The sequence below is a fragment of the Adiantum capillus-veneris genome, chromosome 12 (genome assembly GCF_014529385.1).
Source record: "Adiantum capillus-veneris isolate H3 chromosome 12, ASM1452938v2, whole genome shotgun sequence".
Classification (NCBI taxonomy): domain Eukaryota; kingdom Viridiplantae; phylum Streptophyta; class Polypodiopsida; order Polypodiales; family Pteridaceae; genus Adiantum; species Adiantum capillus-veneris.
Genome location: NC_140942.1, coordinates 93,495,820 through 93,510,298, shown reverse-complemented (window position 1 = coordinate 93,510,298; position 14,479 = coordinate 93,495,820).

The window sequence follows — 14,479 nt, the reverse complement described above, 5'->3', positions numbered from 1 at the left end:
GTAAGTCCCAAAACTTGTCTACATATTTGTGAATGGATTCGTAGGGAAAGAGCTTGAAGCTTCGCCATTCGGTGAGTACTTTGTCTTTGGCATTGGTGGCCAAAAACTGCTTCATAATGGAAGCTCTTTAAGATTTCCATGTTTGTGGAGCTTCACCGTTGGCCCGTAGGCTAGACCACCATTTCCTGGTGGACTTTTGAAATTGCATAGCTACATGGTGTAGCTTAGAGGAGTTTGTGAAGCCCTCATCTCCAAACGCCGCATTGAACTGTTCGATAAAGGCCAAGACTTTGTCCGTAGCACCAAAGGTGCCATCATAGGTAAGGAAAGAGATGCTCTTCCCTCCCTCTTTGAACTTCTTGAGATTGGACAACCTCTTCCATGCGGCATAGGATTTCCTATGGCCTCTTCTTTTTGATGGTTCAAAGGAAAGAGATGCTCTTCCCTCCCTCTTTGAACTTCTTGAGATTGGACAACCTCTTCCATGCGGCATAGGATTTCCTATGGCCTCTTCTTTTTGATGGTTCAAAGGTTGCACCATCACTTTCTTCAGAAGGTGAAGAATTTGAGGAAGATGGCGCAGAGGGTGACGTCTTTCTCGCCTTTTTCTTGCCTTGATCTTCTTTGTCTTCACCATCACTTTCATAAGAGGAAGAGGATGAAGAAGATGGAGAAGAGGGTGTCCTCTTTCTCGCCTTTTTCTTCTGTTGCTTTTTCTCATCCCTCTTTGGAGTATGGTGTGGAGAGTTGTGCGATGGTCTTCTCCATTTTGGAGGTGATGGAGAGTGTTTAGCCCGCCGTCTTTGTGGAGCCATCTCCACCAAGGTGGCAGGAGACTCACTTCTTTCTCATTCCTTCGGTGGAGAGTCTTGAATTCTCCTTTGAGAAGGAGATGTGTCATCAAGGAGAAAATTTATGAGCTCTTCATATGGATCCTCTTCTTCTTCCCAAATCAGAGAAAGACCTTTTTCGAAGTCTTGCAAGGAGGCTTCCTAGGTGCTCTACTGTCATGGTGGGGAGCTTTGAGAATCCCATGAGCACGAACCTGCCGTTGCACTTCACTTTGGATGGATGGATTGTCCATGGCTTGTTGAAGCCTAGAAACAAGATAGTTAACAAGCATAGGGGCCTCATTAGTAGCCTTCTCATTAGCAAAATCAAAGTTATCAACATTAATTTCACTCTCTTTACTATTGTCAGCCATTCTAACAACTTTTAGATGTAAAATTTCTAAGTGTACTTTGGTACTTGAAGCCCTAGTTGCTACTCCTCTTTACCCCTTTAAAAAAATCACTCAAGCTACTGTACCCGTGGCTTGAATACTATTAATTGCAAGGAATAGAAGAGAGGGTTGTTCAACACCAAAATAGCACCAGCTCCTGTCAAACTTCTAATAGCTCAATAGCCGTAGGCAACCCCCATAGGACTCCACTATTAAGACCATAGCTCTCTACGGTGATGCCCTAGTTGCTACTCCTCTTTACCCCTTTAAAAAAATCACTCAAGCTATTGTACCCGTGGCTTGAATACTATTAATTGCAAGGAATAGAAGAGAGGGTTGTTCAACACCAGCTCCTGTCAAACTTCTAATAGCTCAATAGCCGTAGGCAATTCCCATAGGACTCCACTATTAAGACCATAGCTCTCTACGGTGATGCCCCGTTAACTACACAAAGGCAGGCGCACTGCAAGGTTGAAAATTCCCTATTCTACTTATTCACATGCAATCAATAATACCAACCATTTATAGCTAGCTTGAGGACCTCCCTTCTTGAGCAAGAAAAGAGAAACCATGTGCTCTGATACCAATGTAACATTTAATGGCCTAGTAACTTGTGTGTAGCGGAAAATAGCATGAACATAGTGAGCATTTCATTAGAATAGATTCCTAATGAGAATAACAAGAATGCGTGGAGAGAGCAACAAAAATTATAACACATAGTTAAATAGCATGAAGAATACTTCAAAAGAGAGAGAAATTAAGCAATTGACAACAGTTGAGGACCAGATTTGCATGGAGCCGGTCCCCCCTCCAAAAGGCTTTGTATTATGGTTTCTCCCATCAAGAGAGACATTTTACAATACAATTCTTTGTGTTCCATCAATACTAGCTAGTGCAATGAAGATGGAAACTATGATGCACTAAGAAAAACACTTATCAAACACAACATTAATTCCCTCACAGTCTCAGACCCAAGACCTCACACACCTTCGAAGATGGTGAGAGCTAGCGGGGTATGAGAGTAGATTGAGAGGAAGGAGTAGTCTTACGAGAAAGATGTCCATCTCCTCACATATTCACTTATATTAGCATAGTTAGCTTAGTAATTAACATGGTAGAGGAGATGAGTATGCATTGAAGCTTCGCTCTTGGTTGGATTTGGATCACAAAGCCAAGAGTTGTTGGTGCAGGCCTCCCTTCTCACAAGCTTGGAGTAGGTGATAATCTTTCCATTAAATCCTGAGAAGAGAGTCTTCTTACTCTACACATGAGCTTGTGCAAGTGTGTGTGGATATATTGCCTTTGAAAAATCAGCCTCCTCTCTCTCTTGGTTGACCCCTCTTGCTATTTTCTCTTGCTAGCACCTCATTGGTCCTCCCCAGGCTTAGTCAATAGGATTTCAGGAGCATAAGTGATAGCCTTCTGACATGTGTCCCCTTTTCCCCTTTTGTGAGAGCTTTAGATAATTAATAAATGCAAATAAACTCTCATTGGACCCCTTTGTCTGTCAGGCCAAGGGCAGGTCCAAGGGCCAGGACGGACATGCGGTCAAGGGGTGCTATATTTAGGGGCTAGGAGTCTATATATGGCACGGTTGGGTGGAGAGTTGCATGGTCTAGTCCCCCGCGGTCTTACACTGGTATCAGAGCTCAGGGGAGAAGGGGGAGGAAGAAAGACGCATGGAGGCCATGGATATTCGTTCTCTCTCTCTCTCTCTCTCTCTCTCTCTCTCTTTGCGGTTCATGGAAGCTTGCCCTCCTTTCGGCGAAGAAAGAGCAGCATGGAAGAGTCCTTTCATGGATGCATGGCAAGGTCATGCTGCAAGAAGGCCATGGCAGAGAGGGAAAGCAAAGGAAGGCATGGCTCTTTGGCTTTTATCTCTCTCTCATCTTCAACCGGGCATGGCGAGATTTCTTGGCACAGAGAACCGTGGGCAACAACCCTAGCATGGATGAGGGTGTGTCGACGACCTTCACCGAATCTGTCGAGAGCAGGATTAGTGGACGCGTGCCGGCCTATGGGTGGTTTCTCTTCACAGTAGCATAGGCTACCGAATGCAGCTCTGCGTGCTACCTTCTCCATCGACATCGCGCAGATCTGAAGCACACCATAGCTTCATTTAGAAGCTTGGTTTCATATTAGGCAGCAATTTTTTTGTCCATCTAATTGGCCAAGGGACGTTCCCACCACCTACCTATTGGCCACTTATGTTCGCTTTGACCGTGGCCCTCCAAGGGAAGCCATGCATGGGGTAGAACAAGGGGAGGCTCGAACAGAATTTTCTGCATAGCATGCACAAAACTTTGCTAGTTGAAGAAAACTCTTGATGGTGATTTTTTCGACCTCGCGAAACCTCTCCATGACGAGATTGATAGCGGAGTCCACGACATGCATGCAGAGCTGTGCTCGGGAAGCAAGGCTTCCAGTTCGCCATGACGCTAGGGAAACAAGGTTTCTACCTAGCGCATGCCGATTGTTTTTGAAAGGACTCCGGCAAACTCCCAGATTCAAGCAGTACCAAGTTTGGTACAGATTTGGTGACATCAGACTCGAGAATTTATGGATCCCATGGGAGAGATCCAGCATCATGCACAACAAGGTCATGAGTTGGCATCTTGGAGAGGATTCATGGTGCGTCCGCTAACGCTCCAGGTATCTTTGTTTATGTTTCGACATTACTTTTTGCATTCTTTTTACAATCATCTGCACTTTGTTTGGTTTTGTGAATTCCTACTGGTGCAATGGTTGCCGCCCAAGAGATAGGTAGAATTTATCAAGCAAGGCTTGAATGATTCTACAAAAATGCTCACAGAGCTCAGCATGGCCGGTACACACTTTGTGTCCCACCACTAGAGCATTGAAGTTGCTCACAAGATTCCAAATTGGTTGCAAATCGGAGAAGGCCCTTGACAGCATGAAGCAGGGTAATTATTGAGCAAAGTGCTTGATAATTCTCACATGCAATGGAATGAAGGATCACAGTTATTATTCATAGCGCTAATCAGGTATGCGATGCATAATTTGCACATGTTCTACTACTTTTGCATTACATTTACAATTCGACAAGGTCGATCATGCAAGATGTCTGGGAGCACGGCCCCATTGGATGCATACTCATTTCCAAGCCATTGCAACTTGCTAGGAGCAGGCAATATGGGTACATGAAGCATCGTGGAACAAACATTAGCATTCACAGCTAGGAGCGAGATGCAACGTTGACCACCATATGAATTTTCACACTGCCAACTTGTCAAGCAAAGGTTGCTTTGATCAAGCAGTATTGGACAATCGCTGACATTGGATAGTTCCGCTGTAGCTAATATCTCTCTCACTGTCGAGAAATCTTATGATTTTCAATCAGTAGCAAAATTTGGCAAGGCCAATTCTCTATGCAATTTCGACAAGGTCAATCAAGATGTGTGTGTCACCAAGATTATCTGTTAGCTATGAGCTTTCAGGTTACATTCTTGCCTCATCCATTTGATGAATTTAAGTAAAGCAAGGCTTCTATTTATGCATCTTGCATTGAGACTCCCCACATTTGGCATATGCTAAGAGCATACAAACTAGGGAAGGATTTACCAATTTCCTTGCATTGTTATTTCATTACATGCACAAAATGTGTATATGATACACACGCCAACTCTCTCTCGCACAGTAGCATAGGCTACGAGCCTGATGGGAATGAGTTTCTCCATCACGCATCCAGGAAAACCGGTTACACCAGGATAACCAGGTTAGCCAAATTTTAAAATTGTTTATTTTGCATGTTTTCATGTTTACTTTGGAACATGTTGTTTGTCGCGTAAAACACAGTGCTTTGATAATTCAACATGAAGCAAGGCTTCTCCTGCGTGCCATGCTACTGCCCATTGCTTTGGCATCAAGGGTTTAGGAAACTGAAGGTCTTACAATTCTGCATGCACGGCATGCTAACCGGGTGGCATGAATTCCACCGATTCATGGATTACGCTTATGCTATCACACTCACAACTGTGTCAAGGACAAACTAAGTAATGGATTGTTTAATGTGTTTTTTGGTTGCTATCAACACCCAACAACACTAAAAGGAACCTAAATCTAGAACTTATTTCACAGGCAAAGTGCCAATGCTAAGTCATTTTCATACAATCACGACCCTGCAAGGCAGGTAGGTCAAAATGTGGTTGTGTTTTTCTGTTACCTCTCTCATTGAGAGAGTCATACCTGAAAAACTGTGGAATGCTTATAGGATAAGCTACAAGTCAGGCATAAGATGTGTAAAAGCACACAGATTGGGCACACACTCTAGAAATTTAAGAAAAATTCCTCAGCCCATCATGTTCTTCTTCTCTCTCTCCCTCTCTTTAAGGGAAAAATGAAAAATCTTCTAAGAAGCTTTTGATACGTGTTTTGCTCGTGAGTCAGCCTGAGCCAAGGTGCTCTAACTCTCAGCTAGCACGTGGCTAAGATGCTACTCAAATTAGTCTTCATCGGTTTGTCCATTGAACACTAATTTGCATAAGGGCTATGAGCCACACCGGCTAAGAGCCATTATCAAGCCAAGGGTAAGACCCAACTATTGGCATTCTTTGGGGTGATTGTTTTCAAGATTGAACAGATCTACCCAGGGAAGTATACATCGACATTAATGCACAAGCAAGAGTCTTGTCATTACGGATGTTTAGGGTGTCATTTTTGCACTACATGTTTTCAGTGCAACAATCAAGTTTAGCAATCAAGTGATTTTCTCCATGGAATATGACCCCCCTTTCTACGCTTATACAAAATTCAATGCAGAAAACTATCATACCTCTATCTTACATATAAATTTTAGGTCTCACATGATCTAACTAAGTAAAACTAGTCAAAGAGCGTGTAGCATAGTGGTGGCAATGTACTAAAGAACCACTTCTGTTGATAACTAGATGTACCCTCAATGTGTCTTAGTTGAGTTTCAAACTATGTGCCCGTTCAGCCTGCACTCTAGCTACTCATCCAATTTTGACCCATCTAAATTACTCAAAAAGCATGGTTATAAAGCTATGTTAGCTTCTCCATGTAAATTTGCATCTATACAAACTCTTTATAGCTTTCATCCCTCAGCAAATAAACTATAATAACAAAACAAGCAATTGATACAAAGTAGTGTTGGTTCTTGCACGTATCTTGGTAGATATTGACTCACAAGTTTGAGGGAAGACTCTTTTGGGAAACCATGATTTTGAAACACAAAAAATTCCTCCCATTTTCCCTTTTTCTCACTCCCTTCCCCCCTCCCCTTAAATATGATACCCCCTCCCTTATTTTTAAGCTTAGGAGATAAATTATTGGGGGCTTACCCTTAACTTATACGTTTATGTAACTTGAAAAAAAAAAACCCCTCCCCTGCACTTACGTGGTGCGGTAAGTTTTCCATGGTGAATCCCCCGAGCCCCGAGAGTACTCCCACTCCTCCTCAGTCACTTCTTCAATGCACTGGTGTGCGCTTTTCAATTGGTTGTGCAACCATATTAAGCTCATGAATGTTGGTAGGCTCTCCAGACCCGTCAGATAGTGCATCGGTGGTCGTCTTCCCCATCTCCACTCGATTCGTGCCCTTTGTCACTCTTACTTTGCATCCTCATATTGTGAAATCCACTTTTGCATCACTGGATTGTGAAGCATGCAAAATTGGTTGATTTTAGCCTCTAGATCTTCCATCATCTTCTTCTCAACACCTTGATTGCACATGACAATCCCAGATATGCGCTCATCATCTATGGTTTTCCATAGCGTGTCCCGGGCTTTATCAAATCCATCTAGCCATTCTCCACGGTACACTAGGGACTCTGATACCAGCCAACCTTCTGTCATGCTACCCTCCAAACGTGCCTTCTGACGCACATATCCCTTGAGTGTTTTCATGAAACGTTCTAAAAAGAACGTCCATCTGAAATGTACTGTGCCAACTATTTCCGCCTCATCAACTATGTGAATAAGAAGATGCACTTGAAGGTTAGCATGGTAGTAGGAAAGTGTTTCTCAAACATGCACACAACCTCCACAGCGTTTAGTTTCGCGAATGGTATGGAGTCTACGTTGATCTCCTTTTGTGAGATCCATTGCACCAACTTCTCAAGTTTGTACATTGTGTTACGGACGTCAAGAGACAAACATCCCTGAATGGCCACCGGTAAAATAAACTGCTAAACACGTGCAACAATGATATTAAAGTCCACACACAAATTTGTTACACAATTCCCACTATGAACATACCTGACAAATTTTATGCCAGTCGTGTGACTTCAAACTGGTAAGCTTTCCTTCTTTGGTAAAACACGTTTGGAGCGAGTGCATTACGCCAGTGGGGGTCCACAAAGATCGAATGGTCTCTTTTACTTTGCGTTCTTGGGCTCCTGTGAAAATCCATGGCGCTTTAGGGAGTTTTATCTATCCATCAGATGTTGTTTGCGGCCAATTTGAAGAAATGCTTGATGCAAAGAAGCAAAGGAAAATGTCGTAAAACCTTTTGTGGAATTTTTGTTCCATGGAGATCTACTTGATATCTCTCGGAATCACATTTCGGACACTTCTCCATGTCTATGTATTCCCCTCTGAAAAGAATGCAGAACATTATCAGCTGGCAGTATGTGATCTTTGAGCATCTACACAACAAAAAAAATACGATACAATTGTGTAAAAATCTATCAGATCATTATACATCTAGAGTTTTTAATTAAAGTAAACACATTGTAATAGATCACCTAAAAAGCGTTGTGATGCTAGTGTCACTCCATCCAAACTTTGTCTGCATGTTGAGAAGAACCAGGAGCGCCTTCAATCTAGACACACTTGATCCATCATACAATGGCATATCGGCTTCACTTTTCATATCATCATAGATAAGCCTTTCTGAATCCATGACCGTCTCAATCATTTCATCGATCTCGGGCTCAAACATTGCCTTGTCGGGAATTTGGTCTGCATGATCATCCGCCGAGCTGTCAGAGGCTACATCTTGTGGCCTCACATATGTTTCTTGACCAAAGCGCATGCGAACACATCTATTGGGTTGCACGATTGCTGCCTATTGGCCAGCGTCAGAGTCCGACAAGTTATAATTGGCAACAACTTGATCCATAATATATGGATTGAACTCACCAAATTCACGAACGTGCTGCAAAGAAACGCGTCTTGTCCGTCGCACAGCATGCTTGCATTGATTACAAGGACATAAGATCCTCGTTGAGAGATAGGTGTTTCGGTTGGACTGCCCCACATCCTCGTCACTACTCATAATGAGGGTAAAAACCTTATAACCTGGACAACAAATTTAATATTCTATTGGAATTCTTCGTCTTTTATCTCTCTCTCTCTCTCTCTCTCTCTCTCTCTCTCTCTCTCTCTCTCTCTCTCTCTTTGCTCACACTGTAAACTACCTCACATTCTCTAGTCATGTCCAATCTCCGCACACCTCGGTCTAGAGGTGCATGGAGATCAGAACCACCGGGTTATAATCTCGTTTTTATTGGCCAATGCCTATATTTGTGGGTACAAGAAATCTACACACCCACGTCTACATGATAGTGCATGTAGTGGGCAAAACCCCTTTGCCTCTTCTCTAGCTGTAGCATTTCACAGCATCTTAACATCTTTTCACAGTAGATCTTTGTTCAAGGGATTACTTAACACATTACATTTTGGCCTCCAATCTGAGTATCATGCTGTTGAAAGCTTTCCAGCTTAAGGCCGCATCCGTAGAGAGGAAGAGAGAGATTACCGTTTGTCTAACTCTAAATTTTTTACCATAATCTCAAAGGTAGACTCTAATATAAAAACTCAATCCAAAATCTAATCTTAAATCTAAACTAATTGAACATGTGGTGATTCGCTCCATTGAAGGGTAAAAGATATACCAATGGGGCTACTAGCTGCGTAGATGTGAATGGGCCTCGCATATACAAATACTTCAATGCAAGAGTTTAATAATCTCACCTCTCCACCCCGTCGATCCATGACCCAGGTGATGGGATAAAATCCTCCTCGAAGCTGGCACAGCCGCCCCTCCCCAGGTGATGGGATAATCCCGTCTTGATGCGAACTCTTGCTGCGTCCCTCTGCTGCCACCACCTGCCTGGATTGGTTGTCCTCTCCTCCCTGATACCCCTCCACTCCTCTCTTTCAAGCCAGTCAGGTCTGGCATCTGTGCATCTAACCTCTGATGCTTCATGTAGTCGTGTATGCATCTCCTCATCCAAGCATCGTCAAAAATGTCTTCTCCAGAGAGGGAAATGGAAACTCCCGATGCAGCGTAGCAATAAGATAATCCTTGGAGGCTTTATCCTGAGCCCTCCAAGAGACCATGCCAGACTATAGTGTGTCAGAAAACCTGTCTACACAACTGTTGTATGCGGCCCATCACCTGCTTCCCCGCAGGGATCATAATGATCTCATCGGACATACGATTGATGAGGTAGGCGTATCCCTTTGGCATGTCTCTCTCATGAACGATAGCAACCCTATCCGGTGAATGCTCATCGTCTAGGCCTCTAGGGGACCCCGATGCAGTGTTCGGGTCACTCCTTGGCATCTCCGACACAGTGTCCGAGACACCAATCTCAAATGCGTAGGCAGTATAATCCTTCGGTGTAGTCTAAGCACTCTCACAAGCAGAGACACTCTTCGCAGTGTCCTAGGGACTCTGCAACACATGAGCTCCAGAAACGACGTGCTCCTCACCATAACAACCACCACCGCTAGACTGTTGTGGAATTGTTGGTCCACATGGTCCATCGAACATAAATCTAGATCTAATTTAATCTTATACTCAAAATAAACCTAAATTTAATTTAATCTAACGTAAATATGAATCTAACGCGCGTAAATAAACCTAAACTAATCTAACGTAAATCTAACTCAAAATAAACCTAAATCTAATTTAATTTAACCTAAATAAACCTAAATCTAATCTAAACGTAAATCTAAATCTAACCTAATCTTAAACTCAACATAAACATAAATCTAAATGTAATCTAACCTAATCTAATTTAAATTTTAACATAATCTCTTTCTCTCTTTGTTTTCTCCCCTTACCTCTCTCTTTCGTCTTCTCCCCCCTTCTCTCTCTCTTTGGTTTTTAATTCTCTCTCTCTTTCTCTTTGTTCAACAGGTCTTGAGTTCAACTCCTCATTGGCTAGATCTTTAAGGTCTCTTGGGATAGTTTCCTACGACGTTAATACTTTCTTCTTCTCGGGTGTGTGTGTGTGTGTGGGTGTGGGTGTGTGTGCCAATAAAAAGAGGAAAATGGTATAACCTTTCTATCACCCAAGTGTGGTAGATTGGTTATGCCATTTCCCTCCTGAATAACAGGTCTTGAGTTCAACTCCTCGTTGGCTAGATCTTTAAGGTCTCTTGGGATAGTTTCCTGCGACATTAAAACTCTCTTCTTCTTGGATGTGTGTATGTGTGGGTGTGTGTGTGCCCCAATAAAAAGAGGAAAATGGTATAACCTTTCTATCACCCAAGTGTGGTAGATTGGTTATGCCATTTCCCTCTTGAATAACAGGTCTTGAGTTCAGCTCCTCGTCGGCTAGATCTTTAAGGTCTCTTGGGATAGTTTCCTACAACGTTAAAACTCTCTTCTTCTTCTTCTCTCTTTTCTCTCTCTCTCTCTCTCTCTCTCTCTCTCTCTCTCTCTCAATGTCTGTATGAATTCTTTGTTTATGCATGTGTGTGTGTGTGTTTTGTTTATGCATGTGCTCTCTCTATCTCTCTCTCTCTCTCTCTCTCTCTCTCTCTCTCTCTCAAAACACAATGTGTGTGTGTGTGTGTGTGTGTGTGAGAGAGAGAGAGAGAGAGAGAGAGAGAGAGAGAAAGAGGGGAAGGGAACATGAGAGAGAGGAGAGGGAAGGAGCATACCTGGCTCTCCTTCCTCTCCTCGTGTGTGTGTGTGTGTGTGTGTGTGTGTGTGTGTGTGTGTGTGTGGAGAAGAAAGAGAGAGAGAGGGAGAGCGTGGGTTACCTTTGCTTGCTTGAGTGCTGAAAACTCAGATCTGAGATCTGAGTTTTTGGGCGCTCTTGGTTTATTTTTTACCCCTGTTGGTGTCGCTAAGTTACTTGTAACTTAGCGACGACCATAGCGACGCCGTGGATTTTCACTTTTGAGCGTCGCTAATGTGAAGTACCTCTTGTAGTGAGTGAATGGCATGTGACTATAAAGTGTAAGCTAAACGGCTTACCCAACAGACACCCCCGTAAGCTGAAGCTTAAACGAAGTTCATGGATTCTAACCAAGGCTAATATGGGTTACTTAGGTAACTGCATATGGCTCATAAGGTGAATTGTGATGCAAGAGAGGGTAGGTCTTACCTCCAAACTTTGGGTTTGGGACAATGTCTAAAACCCCATAATAGATAGTGTTGACTTCCTCCCCTTTTTTTTTCTCTTCTTCTTCTTCTTACACAATGTGTACTTTACCTTTGGAATCTCTAGGATTCTTTTTGTTCCTAGCGTTCAAGGTTCATGTCCAGGATTCCCCTGAACCGGATGGTGGTTTTACCATGCTCCAAAGATTTTTCTTCATGAGCACTCCTTTGACCTATGTCTGCCAAGTGTGAAATCCAATGCCATTAAAATTATCAATTTTTTGGTGGACATGGCATGTGCATCTTTTAGTCCATGTGCCTCAAAAGATAAGGTTCCCATGTCATGCTAAGGACATATCCAGGGGTCGGCTGCCACTGTGGAATAGGGGACTCAAGCGCTAAGGGATATATAAGGGGGGTTGGGCGGTGCATTTGGACCAAGGCAATCCTCTAGGAATTTCAGCAGTATCAGAGCCCTATTTTGGGAAAGAGGGACGTGGAGCCACCCCGTATTGCATGCATGCAAGCCAAGGGCGTGGAGACTGTTTCTTGCTAAAGGGCCAAGGAAGAAAACTTGGACAAGCTCGTGTGCAGAAACCCCAAGGGGAGGAGGCGGGTGGGGGGGGTTATCTGACCTGCATGGAATCACGAGAAAAGTAGCTTGACGGGCTCACAGGGCTGAGGGGAGAAGATCTTGTCAAGTGGTTGCAACCCACTGAGCGACATAGAGGGCGCAGGTTTCTCTCCCTTTATATCCATGATGTCTGCTTGCGTTGCAGATCCATGGAGGGCCTCAACAATTCACATTGAGGCCGCCTGTGGATTATTTTTTTTGGCCTTCAAAGCAAGCAAGGGTGCATGTCCACCCCGACACACACCTTGTTTACACAAATTTTCCATCAGAGCTCGGCAAGGTGACGATTGTTAGCAAGGGTCCGACAAAATTTCAAGAAAACATCAATTTTTGTGTATCCTACTGAGTTTTACTTCACAATTTGAGATCAAATTTCCAAGACCTTCATTCAAGGTTTCTTTCACATCTACAAAAGGTGCCGATTGCAACAAGTTTGACATCCAAATCGGCATCAGACTAGTTAACGACTAATCAAGAAGTGCATCTTTGGGAGTTTGTTCGGATCAAATACGTTGCAATCTTTTCCGACAAACATCTCCCAATTGGAAAGTTTCGCACCATTGACGACCAAAAGTGACTAGGAGATTTCAAAGATTCAACAATACCAGCACGTCTTGGTTTTTTGAAAATCATACATGTTTGAATTGCAGTTGCGGGCCTAATTAGCACGGCTAATTATCGACGTTTGTGATGCATACTACGGTTACCACCTATTTTGGAATCAAGGTATTCTTATTTCTCTTACTAGCACTGCACAGTGTCGCCATGGATTTTGATATCAACATAACTTTTCATTTTCAGCACCATACACCCGATCTTTCCAATGATGGCTCGCGGTTGGATACTCTCACGGAGGGTACCCCACGAAGCTATGGTAAGAGATGACGCTTACAATTTTCTTGATATTCAAGAATTTTTAGCACTACAAGCACATATGTCGATTATGGAAAAGAATTTTGCATCACTAAAGAAAAATGTCAGTAAATTATCCACTTTAGTGGTACAATTGCAGGGTCCTCTTGGTCAGGGACAAGGTCCCCCTCTAGATTCTTTGTACTCTCTCACTCCAAAGGAGGTGGACGAGTTGTTGAAAAATACAAAGCCACCAACTTTTAAGGGAGAGGAATGAGAGCGCAATAAGAATGCGGTGAATATGTTTCTCAGCAAGTGGGACAAAATTTACGACTTACGACATACTCCAGATGCAGTCAGGGTGCTGCAAACAAGTCGGACTCTGGAAGGCAAGGCCTATAAATGGTGGATGACTCTCAAGGACAAGAACATCATACCACAAACTTGGGAATCCTTTGAGGCTATATTTAGAAAAGATTTTCTACCCATGAATGAGGAAGATAGAAATTGGATGTCTTGGGATACGTGTTCCATGTGCCAACATCCATCATTGCTAGAATATATCTTGCAGTATCGGGATGCTATCCTCAAGTTGGAAGGGCTAGAAACCTTTCAACAAGTATGTGGGTTTATCCGTCTTGGGAAGCGGCCATGGCAAAAAGGATTGTCCCAAGGAAAAATCTGTTGGTCAAGGTAAGGAGAAAGCAATGCACACGGTGCAGCTATTGCCTCTTGAGTCTTCCTCACGTTTCTCCAAGGTGGAGGTAACACACACCAAGGTGGTGCATGAATGACGTATCACAACTCCATGTGGTAACAGACCTTCGGTCCACATGAGCTAGTGCATATGCACGGATCTATTCAAGGGTACAAGGTGTGTATCTTGGTAGATGATGGTGCTACTCATAATGTCATTAACTACGTATTAGTGAAAAGGCTCAAATTGCCCCAAACTCCGAGTTCCCATCGTTACAAGGTAGCAATGATGAATGGCTATGATGCCAAAGTGTGGGATACTTAAGTGAGAGCAATACCATTGGACATTCAAGGATATTCCACATATTTGTATTTCCAAGTTATGAACATGGAGAGGGAAAATGTGGTACTTGGTTGAGAGTGGTTGCATATCCTAGGATCACACTGAGGTGTAGCTACAAGCACAATAATATGATGTTTGAATCCCATGGCACACATGTGTTTTTGTTAGGAGAGAAGAACGTTCCTTCCTCACCATTGATATGTACAGTAGAGCTTATGAAGCTCACTTCTGATAATGAAACAGAAGAAGTTTTCTTGTGTTACTCATTGTGTCATTTTCTTTCAAATGTTGAATATGTTGAACATTCCTCAATGCCGCATGCTTCTCTCTCTTCTCTTCCATCAATGGCTACTACTCTCTCTTCTCAACAAGAAAAAGTTTCTAGTCAGTTAAATGATTTATTAATGA